We start from the raw sequence: 11112 nt of genomic DNA, 5'->3' as shown, positions 1-11112 counted from the left end.
TACATAGCCAGGACGTGGGGATTAATGTCGGGGATATATATGCGAGGCTCAGGGAAATGAATTGAGATGGGGATAAAGACTATGTTTGGGAAGATAACTTGCTGATCCTTCTGAACAGTAGTAGGATGAGGGCAAAACCTTACATAAGGGTTGAGGGTACAAGGAAACATGCTTTTGGTGACCTAGGGGTATTGTGATTTAAGTAAGTATGGTGTTTTCAAAATATGCCACTTTCTTTTTTTTTTTTCTAAAAATTACTTTAGTTTCAGAAGTCTTTGAGAGACACACATCTTGTTGGAGCCCTGACGGGTATTGTGGTGGTATTTTGTGGACAGAACTGGAGCACAGATCAAATCTCTCTACTAAAACAGTGCATAATTTACTTTTCTCTCAATAAGCTTTTTTTTTTAAATGTTTTTACCTAGAAAAGATGAGTGAAATCTGTTCATTAAATAAAAAGACTTTGAGAACCTACAAAACTATGTTGTCTATTTTATATCGCTTAAAATTAACTTTTAGATTAAAGAAACTATTATTATTATTACTATTATTATTATTTGTAAAACCAAAGGCATTTCTGGCATTTCAAACTCAATGATTTATTCTGTCATGATAAAAGAAATGATATTAACACACTTTGAGTAGTTTTTGTGGCACAAATAAATGTGCCATGTCTTTTCCATCGGCGTTGTTTCCTGGGATAGTGGCTTATTTTATAAGTGAAGTCCTGGAGTAATATATTGGAGTTAATAGCACTGAAAACATTAGCAATAAAACAATGTAACTAAATTCTTCACTAGGAATAAAGGCACCCTTTTGATAGATACAGATAATAGTTAATTGTAAAACTAGTTTTCAAAGATTGTGAGTCCCCAAGAAATATGACAAAATTTGATTTCATTGGATTTTACCAATGTGCTTAGTGTTTAATTTGACTTTATAGATCATAAGTGATGGGCTGTGTTGAATGGCCTACATTTTTCAATAATATACATTCTTTAACCTTTTGAATTGTTTACCTGTTAGGTTCTGCTTCAAGTGTTCTGTTATTGTATTATATAGCATTTTTAGTTTTGGAAATTAAACTCATTTGTCTCTAATCTGACAGGACATCTTAAAACATAATGTTTATAACAGAATAGATAGAAGTAATTAATTTCTAAGTTGCAAATGAGAGTCAGATCTAAGCCCATCTTTATGAAGTTACTTCACAGAAAGCCTGTGCTTATGAGGAGAGTAACCAAATACAGTAGATCATTTAATGTCACACCAATCATTCTTTTTCATCCAAGAAATATTTATCTGCACTGAGTATTTTCAGTTACATGGTACACTTAGAGCTGAATTCTCTTTCTGGTCGAACTTGGCAATGCATGTTCCAGAGAGATATATGGTGTAGTGAAAGAAGAAGATTTAGGAAGACAAGACATTTTTTCCTCTCTGGACTTTTTGGCACATAAAAGTCTTGTCTGTTTGACATTTACTACTTTTGCTTTATGGTTTTGTCCTGTTTTCCCTTCGTCCCATGCCATCTTTATCAAACTACTGAAATACGTTTTGCTAAATACTCCAGATGGAGCAGTGACATCCTTCGATCCTAGATAGAAACTAGAAAAATTGCCAAGCTTCTACTTTTTTATAGCCCCACATTTTGAACATATTGTATAATTCGACTCTGGCTCATAACCGTATTATTATTGCTAATTGTTTATGAGGTTTTTTTCCCCTGAAATTCCCAGTCCCCAAATTGATGTATGTCCAATGCATGGCAGAACTGTAGATACTAAAAAAAATCTGCTGAATGATGTATATTTGTTCACTCTTTCATTATATCAGATGTGGATAAATTTATTTTAGTACAGAAAATATGTGTGTATGAGATGTGCTCAGAGGGAAAATAAACTCACACTGAGTCTTGATTTTAGTCTGTGATGAATTAATCATATGCTGTAGAATTTCAATAAATATTTAGAGAATTAAAGCAAGTACATATGTTTTTAACAGGTCTAACTGCTTTGCAGATGGAAAGGATCCTGGCTGTGGGGTAACTGCACCATTTTAGTTTTGATTAGTTATAAAAATGTTAAAGACTTCAACTTTGATTAATGGCAGACAAGATGTTTTGCACCAACTCTCCCACCTAGAGCATCTAGAACTGAAAGAAGAAGTATCAGTGTTGTAAAATATCACCCAGCCAAGGTCCAAAAGATGGAAATATAAGGATGAGCCAGGCCAGAAAGCCTAACAGACAAAAGGATGAATGACACTTTCGACAGCATTGCGGGAGTGGGAGTATACAGTTAGAGTTCAGGACTTGATGGGCTGGGGAAAAGGAAAAGTTGTCTAGTAAAGCACCCACATTTTAGTTTGGGACCATAATATACTGCAACTAGAAATAAAGATGAACTGGAAGTAAATGGTCACTTGTCTGTTAAAAGGAAGGTAAGGAGAAGTAACAACTAATTGCACTATGGTATCTCGGTGTTGGATCCTGGAGCAGAAAAAAAGCCATAGTGGAAAAAATGGAAGAAATCTAAATAAAATTTGTAATTTAGCTAACAGTATTGTACTATTGTTAGATTCTTAATTTGATCATTGTACCATGGTTATAAAAGATGCCATTATTTTTTTAACCTGGCCATCTGGAATTCTTTATATTAACATTGCCATCACTAAGCAAAATGGGGTTTGTGTCACTATGTTAATATTAAGCACAGTAAATCCACGGCAAGAAACAATACTATAACTAAAGAGGAATATTTCATAATAACAAATGATTCTGTTCTCCAGGAGAATATAATTCTCATTTTGAATGCACATATGAATGTTGTCTGACAATATATTACAAAGTGAGATCTACAGGGGAATTGTAGAACTCTACAAGGAAAACCAGAATAACAAATTATAGTTACCAAATGTGGAAAGAAAGGCATAATAACAGAAAGATCAGGGAGGAATAAAATGAAAATATAATCCTGAGAATCAACAAACAAATTGTTCTTTGAAAAGTAAAATACAATTTATGAAAACTCAAGAAAACAGAGCAATAACATACGAAAGTAAGCACAAATAACCAATGCCAGAAATTTAAAAGTGGACATCAACACAGAATCTAGAGATTGAAAAATAGAATATATTATTAACATCTTCATATTATTACATGTGAAAATGTAGAGAAAATGGACAAATTCCTAAAAATAAAAATAACTTTCCAGAACTGACACAAGGTGAAAGAGAAAAATTGAAGTGTCTTATTATTATTAAAATAAATCCAAATCCATAACAAAACTGTCTGCAATTACATCCAGGCTCAAATGACTCCACAGTGAGGATATAACATCGTTCTTCAAAAATATTTTACAGAGAATAGAAAAGGGAGGGCTCATGTTCTGACTTATTTCACAAGAATATCAAAATCTTGTTGCTAAAGTATAAAAATGGCATTATAAGAAAAGGGAAATTGCAACCTCTGACACAGATATATAATGAAAGATTATGAATTAAAATATCTCATAGACAATATAAAATACATACAGTGTCTTAAAGGGACGAAATCTTCTTTCATGGTTAAAAAGTTGATGACAGAAAATTTTAGAGGAAATTGCTAAATCTGCATATAGGAACACATATTCCTAGAGCAAAGTGTCATAGTTAGAAGTAAAATATTTCTATTGCATAGGTCTTAGTCACTATAATACAATGGAAGCAGTTTGTATTTTTTGAAATTCATTGAGGGGCTAGAAAGAACTTTGGAGGTCAATTTAGGTGGCAGAAAAAAGTAAGAAGAAATAAACAAATTATTTTACCAAGAATCTCATTAACAACCAGAGCTATGGAAGATTGACATAGAGAAACATGCCATTCTTCTTTCTGCTAATTGTGTATCAAAAATTTTGTATAAAGAATGAAGATATCCCATGCACTACTAGACTGTTTTTCAATGGTTTATTTCACTCTTATGATAATTTACCTTTTCTAATTTTTATTTGACGTGTATTTGGTTACAATATTTTATTAGTTTCAGTTGTACAACATAGTGATTCAATATTTTTATAGCTTAAACTCCATTAAAAGTTATTATAAAATATTGGTTATCTTCCTTATGCTGTATATTTTTGTATCTTATTTATTTTATACATAGTAGTGTGTACCTCATATTTTTAATAATAAGTACTGTTCGTTGATATTACCAATGTTAAGACTAGAAAGCTGTTCGCATCCAGAACCATGACATAGCCAATCAACCAACACATACTGCACTTTTATCATACACTGAGCATTCAAGATAGCCACCTCTCCATTCACATACTTCATGCTCTAGCTAAGGATTAAGAAAATAAATGATCAGTTAACAATATAAGTACTGAGGGTAAGCATAAAATTGCATGTCACTCAGAGGAGGGGCTCAAATATCGGCCTGAGATTTCAGGTAATAATGTCTATAGGTACTGGAATGTTAGGAATGGTTAAAAAGGAGTAATTAAAAGTTATCTAGATACAAGAAGGGTGTGGCGAAAAAGAGAGATCACATATACAAAAGGCAACAAAAATGCTCAGGGGCACTTTCTATCGCTTATTTAAACTTTGAAATGATAATTGATTTCAACACAAATTCTAACTGTAAAAAAATTCAAATTACAACCAGGCAATTCTAAATTATTTATACCGGTTTTTTTCCTTTGTATTTATAAACATATGGTAAGTGTGCTTATCTATTTACTTTAAAATATAATTCACAGAAGACACAGATTACCCTACCAAGGTCTAGATAAACTGAAATAATAAAAAACATATTTGGGAGAAATAATGATATATTGCTAACCATAACCCCCCTCAATATGTGGAGCAAAGCTTTGTTACCACTAATAGCCTAGGGAAAATTTAATTAAAATCCCATAATAAATCTCTGTAAAGTATGTTTCCTTTGCTGTTCCTGCAATCCAATCATTCTCAACATTTTGACTGTGACATCTCATACTTATGATTACCAGCTTTGAAACCCAGCCATTAGGCGATGTTAAGTTACTAGTAAGGGATGTTTTGAAAAGATCCTTTCTCTCTTAATATAGTTTTCATGGCATTATTTTTATTAATTTTGTATGCATTAAATGAGATTTATTTTAAGAATAAGGTGGTGCAGTGAAACAAGTACCAATTTTGGTATCAAATAAGTCTAAATTCAGTTTCTTGATCTTCAAGAGATGTACTTTAGTATTATTAGTATTACTTCTTATAACTGGGACAAAGTCTGAGTTAAATGTTCTTCTCACTTCGTGGCAGATATTGTCAATCCATGAAAAATCCCTTTTTATTTCCCTTATTGATGCATTTCTTTCCTTTTCTCCCTACTCTCTACTTTCATCCCACCCCATCCTCCTTAGACAATAATTGGAGGCTTCTTGGTATGGACTTTTGAGTTTGTATGTAACTTTTAAAAACATGTATTTTTGCATATGTATTTATAGATAATTTACACAAATCATACAAATTTACACAAACAGTATTCTCTTACAGATTTCCCTTTGTCTCTAAATGTTTAGGTCCTACATAGCCTGCCATCTACACTTAGTTTCTTGTTCCTTACTCTTTTCCATGGTGTTCACCTACCCCATTAGACTTATCCATTAGAAATCCATATTTTCTCTAATAATCTATACTCATATATATTCAATTATTTGCTGTTATGAGCTTCTTCATACATATTGCACAGTCCTTTATGAAAATTCCTATATGAGAATTTCTCTAAAATATATACTTAGGAGTTATTGTTGGGCCGTATGATATATACAACCAAATTTGATGAAATTCTGTTAGATTGCTCTCAAGAAAGGATATGTAAATTAATTTTCCCACTATTGTAATTGAGGAATCCTATTTGATCACATTTCCACCATTATTTGGTATTACAATACTGAAAGGTAAAATATGACCCCAAAGCCTGCATTTTTTTCTCCTAATATCCTAAACTATACCCTTAGAAGGCAAATACTATGACTTAAGTATTACCATAGGGAATAATTTTAACAATTACTTTTTTATTTAAAGACATTTACAACCTCTCCACCTAAAATAGAATAAATCCTTAAGTTACCCAAGGCCACAAGTTAAAATTAATTGCCTATTCTGCATTTGTTAAGATTTTTTTTATTTGCAAGTATAAGAGTACAAAATTCACACAGGCATTAAGAATATGGAAAATTATTCCAGAGTTAGGATGAGGCTCAGGCAGCATGTTCCATGATTCCTCCCCTCATCAAAGACCTGTTTTCATTGTGTCTTATGTTTCTACCTTCATACAGAGTGTATATTTTCTTGTTGATTTTTCTCAAACTCATAAAATGGTTTCCAGAAAATTTCAGGACTTACAGGCTTCCTGTTTCCTGTCTGATGGAAAGAGAAAGCTTCTGCAGGAAATAGTAAAAGAGTGAGCCACGATGTTTCAGTATGTCAAAATACATTTTATGGATCTCATTTGCCTGAATTGGGCTTCTTGCAACATCCTAAACGAAGCCAACTAGGGACTAATCCTGAAGTTAGTACTAATGTTGGCTTGTCTCAAAGTATCTGATCCTTGTAAGAGTGGTAAATACAGAATTGACAATCGAGATAAAACAACAAAAAGGAAGGGTACATAGATGTGGAAAACAAAATTTGCAAGCATCTTCATAAACTAGAAAAATTGTGTACTTCTATGTAATTAAAATAATTTAATCCCTTCTAGACAATTATAATGTTGATAAAATTTAGACTAATCTTTAAAAAATGGAGTTATGCTAGTATTTTACTAAGATTATTATTTATTAAAAATAAGAAATATCCTTTATCAAGTTAAATAATTTTACAATGCATAGAGATTATCCTTTTGCCCTGCTACCATCTTATTCCCATATCCGTGTTCATATAAACATATGTTTCATGATACGAACAGATTTTGTGAGAACACAGTTTACTAAAACAGAGTGTCACAATTTCACAAAAGGAAATGAAAACATTTATCATTCTGTAACTTTCTTTCGTTTTCATGGAATGTTATTTTTTAAACCTTTCTCCATGCATGTCAGTGCATAGAGATTTGTCATTAATTTTAAAAGATGTATGATTGTATTTTTGCCTCAAGGGCAGGAATGACATATTTTAGGAGGGGTATGGGATAAAGGAAGTTAGATGTTTAAAAAACAGTTAGAAGTACTGGGGTGGAGGGGAGGCAAAGAACTCCCCATTACAACTTCCGAGAAATCAGTGAATCCCCAAAGCCCAGGAAGTGCCTACCAGTGATCTCAGCTGCAGATCCTTAACAAACCTCACGTGGAAACTGCTTCACATTTCACATCTGCCAAAGTGTCTTATCTCTTCCAGGAGAGAATCATGGTTTTCCCTTCTCTTTGCCTTTAAATATTACACAAGTACTTTTCATGAATGTAAATGAGAATCCTATCTGTAAGGGTGTGTGGGAAATAGAATCCACTTCTAGATATGTAATTAAAAGTTGACAAAGTTAGTATGAAGATGAGTATCCACACATTCCTCCGCTGATAGACACTCAGATTATCTGTTCTTTTTTAATTAACAATGTACTCAAAACAAGCATGTCAGTAATTTAATTGGATCAAATGGAACTACTTTTCTGCGGCAGTATGCATTTCATACAACAATGAAATTTAAAATGGGGAAGTTATTAAGTAAACTCTACTGTATAATTAGATAGTAATTTTTTAATCACTTTCCTCTGTAGACTGAAATAAGTTTGCACATATTAAAACTATGCACTAGAGTGCCATATTTATTTGATATTGTCATAATTTTTACAAAGGAAATATATTTAATTTTTAAAATATGTATAGAAATATTCCAAAGAAGAATGTGTACTCCTTTCTTTATTAAGTAACACTGGAGTAGTTTGGAATGAATGACACTACACAGTAACTCAAAGCATAAGGAAAAATAAAGAATATTATAAATATAATATCATAGGTAAATATAAATGCTTAATTACTATTCTTTTAGTCTGTAACTCCTCTTTTTTTCTATGATTTAAAAGGCAAATGAATAAGACAAAATTATAGTTCTGCTAATTGACACAATGTATAAAGACATAATCTCTGTCATTACCAACATTAAAAAAAGAAGGGAGAGCTGTTAAGAGTTTGTATAGTTATAGAAACCAAGTTGTTAGTTTAGACTAAGTTTTTATACATTTAAGATAGAATTTTCAAAGTAACCACTAAGAAAACAAGTAAAAATATATATACAGAAAGGAAAGAAAAAGGGAAAGAAAGTGGTATACTAAAAAAAAAAAAAAAACTAAATACAAAAAAGGCAGTAATTAATTAAGAAACAAAAATATGACACACAGAAAACAAATAGCTAAATGGCATAAATAAGTCTTTCATTATCAGTAATTACTTTAAATGTAATGGATTAACTAGCTAATTAACAGGCAGAGATTGGCTGGACAGCTTAAAAATACATATCTGTGTGCTGTCCGTAAGAGGCTTAGGTACAAAGACATAAAAAGGTGGAAAGTAAAGAATGAAAATAGGTATTTTATGTAAATACTAACTAAAAGATAGCTATGATGGCTTTATTATTACCAAACAAAAGGGATCTTAAGTTAAAAAAAAGTGTACAAAAAGGGCATTATATATTGATAAAATATTTAAAAAGAATAGATATTGATTGCATGATTCCACATATTTGAAATACATACAACAGGCAAATTCAAAGAGACAGAATGTAGATTAGAGGGTAGAGAGAACTGGAGTTATTGCTTAATGAGTACAGATTTCTGATCGGAGAGATGAAAATGTTTTGGTGTAGATAGCAGTGATGGCTGTAGATCACTGTGAACGTAATTAATGCCACTGTATTTTACATTAAAATGATTAAAATGTCAAATTTAAGTGACATATTTTTATTACTAAGTATAAAATATATCGTTACTCTAAGTTTTAGCTGTTAATTTTCTCATAATATAAAAATGGTAGTTTTTCATTTTCTTTGTAGTTTCAGTAATTTCAAAATCATTATGGCACTTAATAGCCAGTATATGTAACTATTTTAAAGCTATCTTATCTATTTTTCATTTTCATTATCTTTATTCCTAAGATCTCAATACAGTTTTGACATACCAATGTGTGGCTGAATATGAAGGCTGTTTCAGAAACACTTTTAAACACATAACTTTACTGCCCTTGAAACAGGAAATGTGTTGCATTGAGTTCTGTAATAACCAAGATAACTTTTCAATTTCAAGAGCCATACTATCTCAAGGGTTGCTTTCTTCGTTTGGTTTCATACCCTCAAATTGTTGGTTTGAGCAGAAAGTTTCCACTGATTTCCAAAAGGCTGTGAACGGAGACTATAAAAGGGCCTGGAGCCTAAATGAAAGCAGAATAGAGATTTGAGATGATCATGAATCTGCTTTGGTGGACTCACTCAGTCAGAATACGGCTAGAGTAATATGTAAAATAAAACTTATTTTCTCAAATGGAAATCGTACCAACAAGTTTCTGCCAAACAACGAAAGATATTTTTAAAATATTTTTTCTTAAGAGAAAATAAGGTTAAACCTAGCAGTTATTAGGGTATTCTGCCATCTTCATCTAAGTTTCTTGATTAAAATTAAAATAGGTAAATATACTTTATTTTTACATTATGCCTTCATTTCATTCACTAGACTACTCAGTGCGGTAACTGAAATTCAGAAGTAAATAAACCATAAAGACATAGTTGGTGTAGAGTTTATGTGGAACTACTATAAATACAATCTATTATTTTATAAGTTTACATTATTTTCATTTAACTTAGATTTTAACAAGTAGTTACTATGAATTCTTCAATACAATATCAAGACACTTTGTCTGACTTGATCCCTTTCAATCTTAAGAAATGTATTTTATGACCCAGAAAATTGTCTATATTTTTTCCACATGCACTTCAAAATAGTATGCATTCTGTTGTTGTTGGGTAGAATATTCTAGAAAGTTAAGTAGGTCACGTTGTTTGATGAGGTTGCTTAAATCTGATATAGCTATACAGAATTTCTGTCTACTTGTTCAGTGCATTACTGAGAGAAGTATATTGAAAGCCCCAATTATAATTTTAGAATTGTCTGTTTCTTCTTCCAGTCCAACAGTGTCTGCTTCATGTATTTTTGGTGCTCAGTTTTTAGGTGCATATGTTTAAAGTGGTTTTGTTTTCTTAATGATGCATTTTGATGTATTTATTCTCTGGCGTATTTTCAGGAAATTACCTTATTTTTCTCTGATAATATTATTTGCTACAAGTTTTACTTTTTCTAACATTTATATAGTCACTGTAATATTCTTTTATTTAGTGTTAGCATGGGATGCTTTTTTCTTTGCATGTTAATTTTTATTGTGGTAAAATAGAAAAATTAGAAATTCAAAATTGGGAGTCAATTCCATATGTATACCAGTAAACAATTTTAAATTGATGGGGCTGTTTATATAATCTTGGGCCAGAAAAAGGTAAAAGGTAAGGTCTCTGTCCTAATCTGGGCAACTGTAACATTTACAATTCTGCAGACAGGGGATTAAGTCAGAAACAATCAATGAGTAGAAGGAAGAAAACAGGTGTATGTGGTGTCATCAATGACAAGGAAAAACAGTATTTTTAAAAGAAAAGGAGTGTATATATGCGAAAAATTCTGCCCAGATGTCAATTAAAATGAAAACAGCAATGGCTAACTTTGATAGGATTAGTATCAGTGGAATCATTAGGGCAAAATAAATTTGATTAGGATAAGGAAATTAGAAATGAAAGAAGTAAATTTAATGACATTAGTTAAGTCTAATAAGAGTTTTTCTGTGAAAAGTTAAAAAAAATAGAGTGTTGCATGGAGGCGAACGTGGGGTGAATGGAAGTTGTAGTCCTGCCTTGTTTTGTTATATTTACTTGTTTTTGTTTATAATGAGTAAACGCAAGAGCATAGTTTTATTCAGTAGAGAGAATAAATTAGCAAATTAGCTGGCTTTTCATGGGAGAGGAACCACCTTGACTACCTACACTGAAGGAAATGCAGAGAGCATGGGTCCAGGTTGGGGAGGCATATAGATTTACAGGTGAGAACGTGGAGAAGCTCATGATTGC

This window comes from Camelus ferus, chromosome 29 (genome assembly GCF_009834535.1).
Source record: "Camelus ferus isolate YT-003-E chromosome 29, BCGSAC_Cfer_1.0, whole genome shotgun sequence".
Lineage (NCBI taxonomy): Eukaryota > Metazoa > Chordata > Mammalia > Artiodactyla > Camelidae > Camelus > Camelus ferus.
This window is presented reverse-complemented; position numbering follows the sequence as displayed.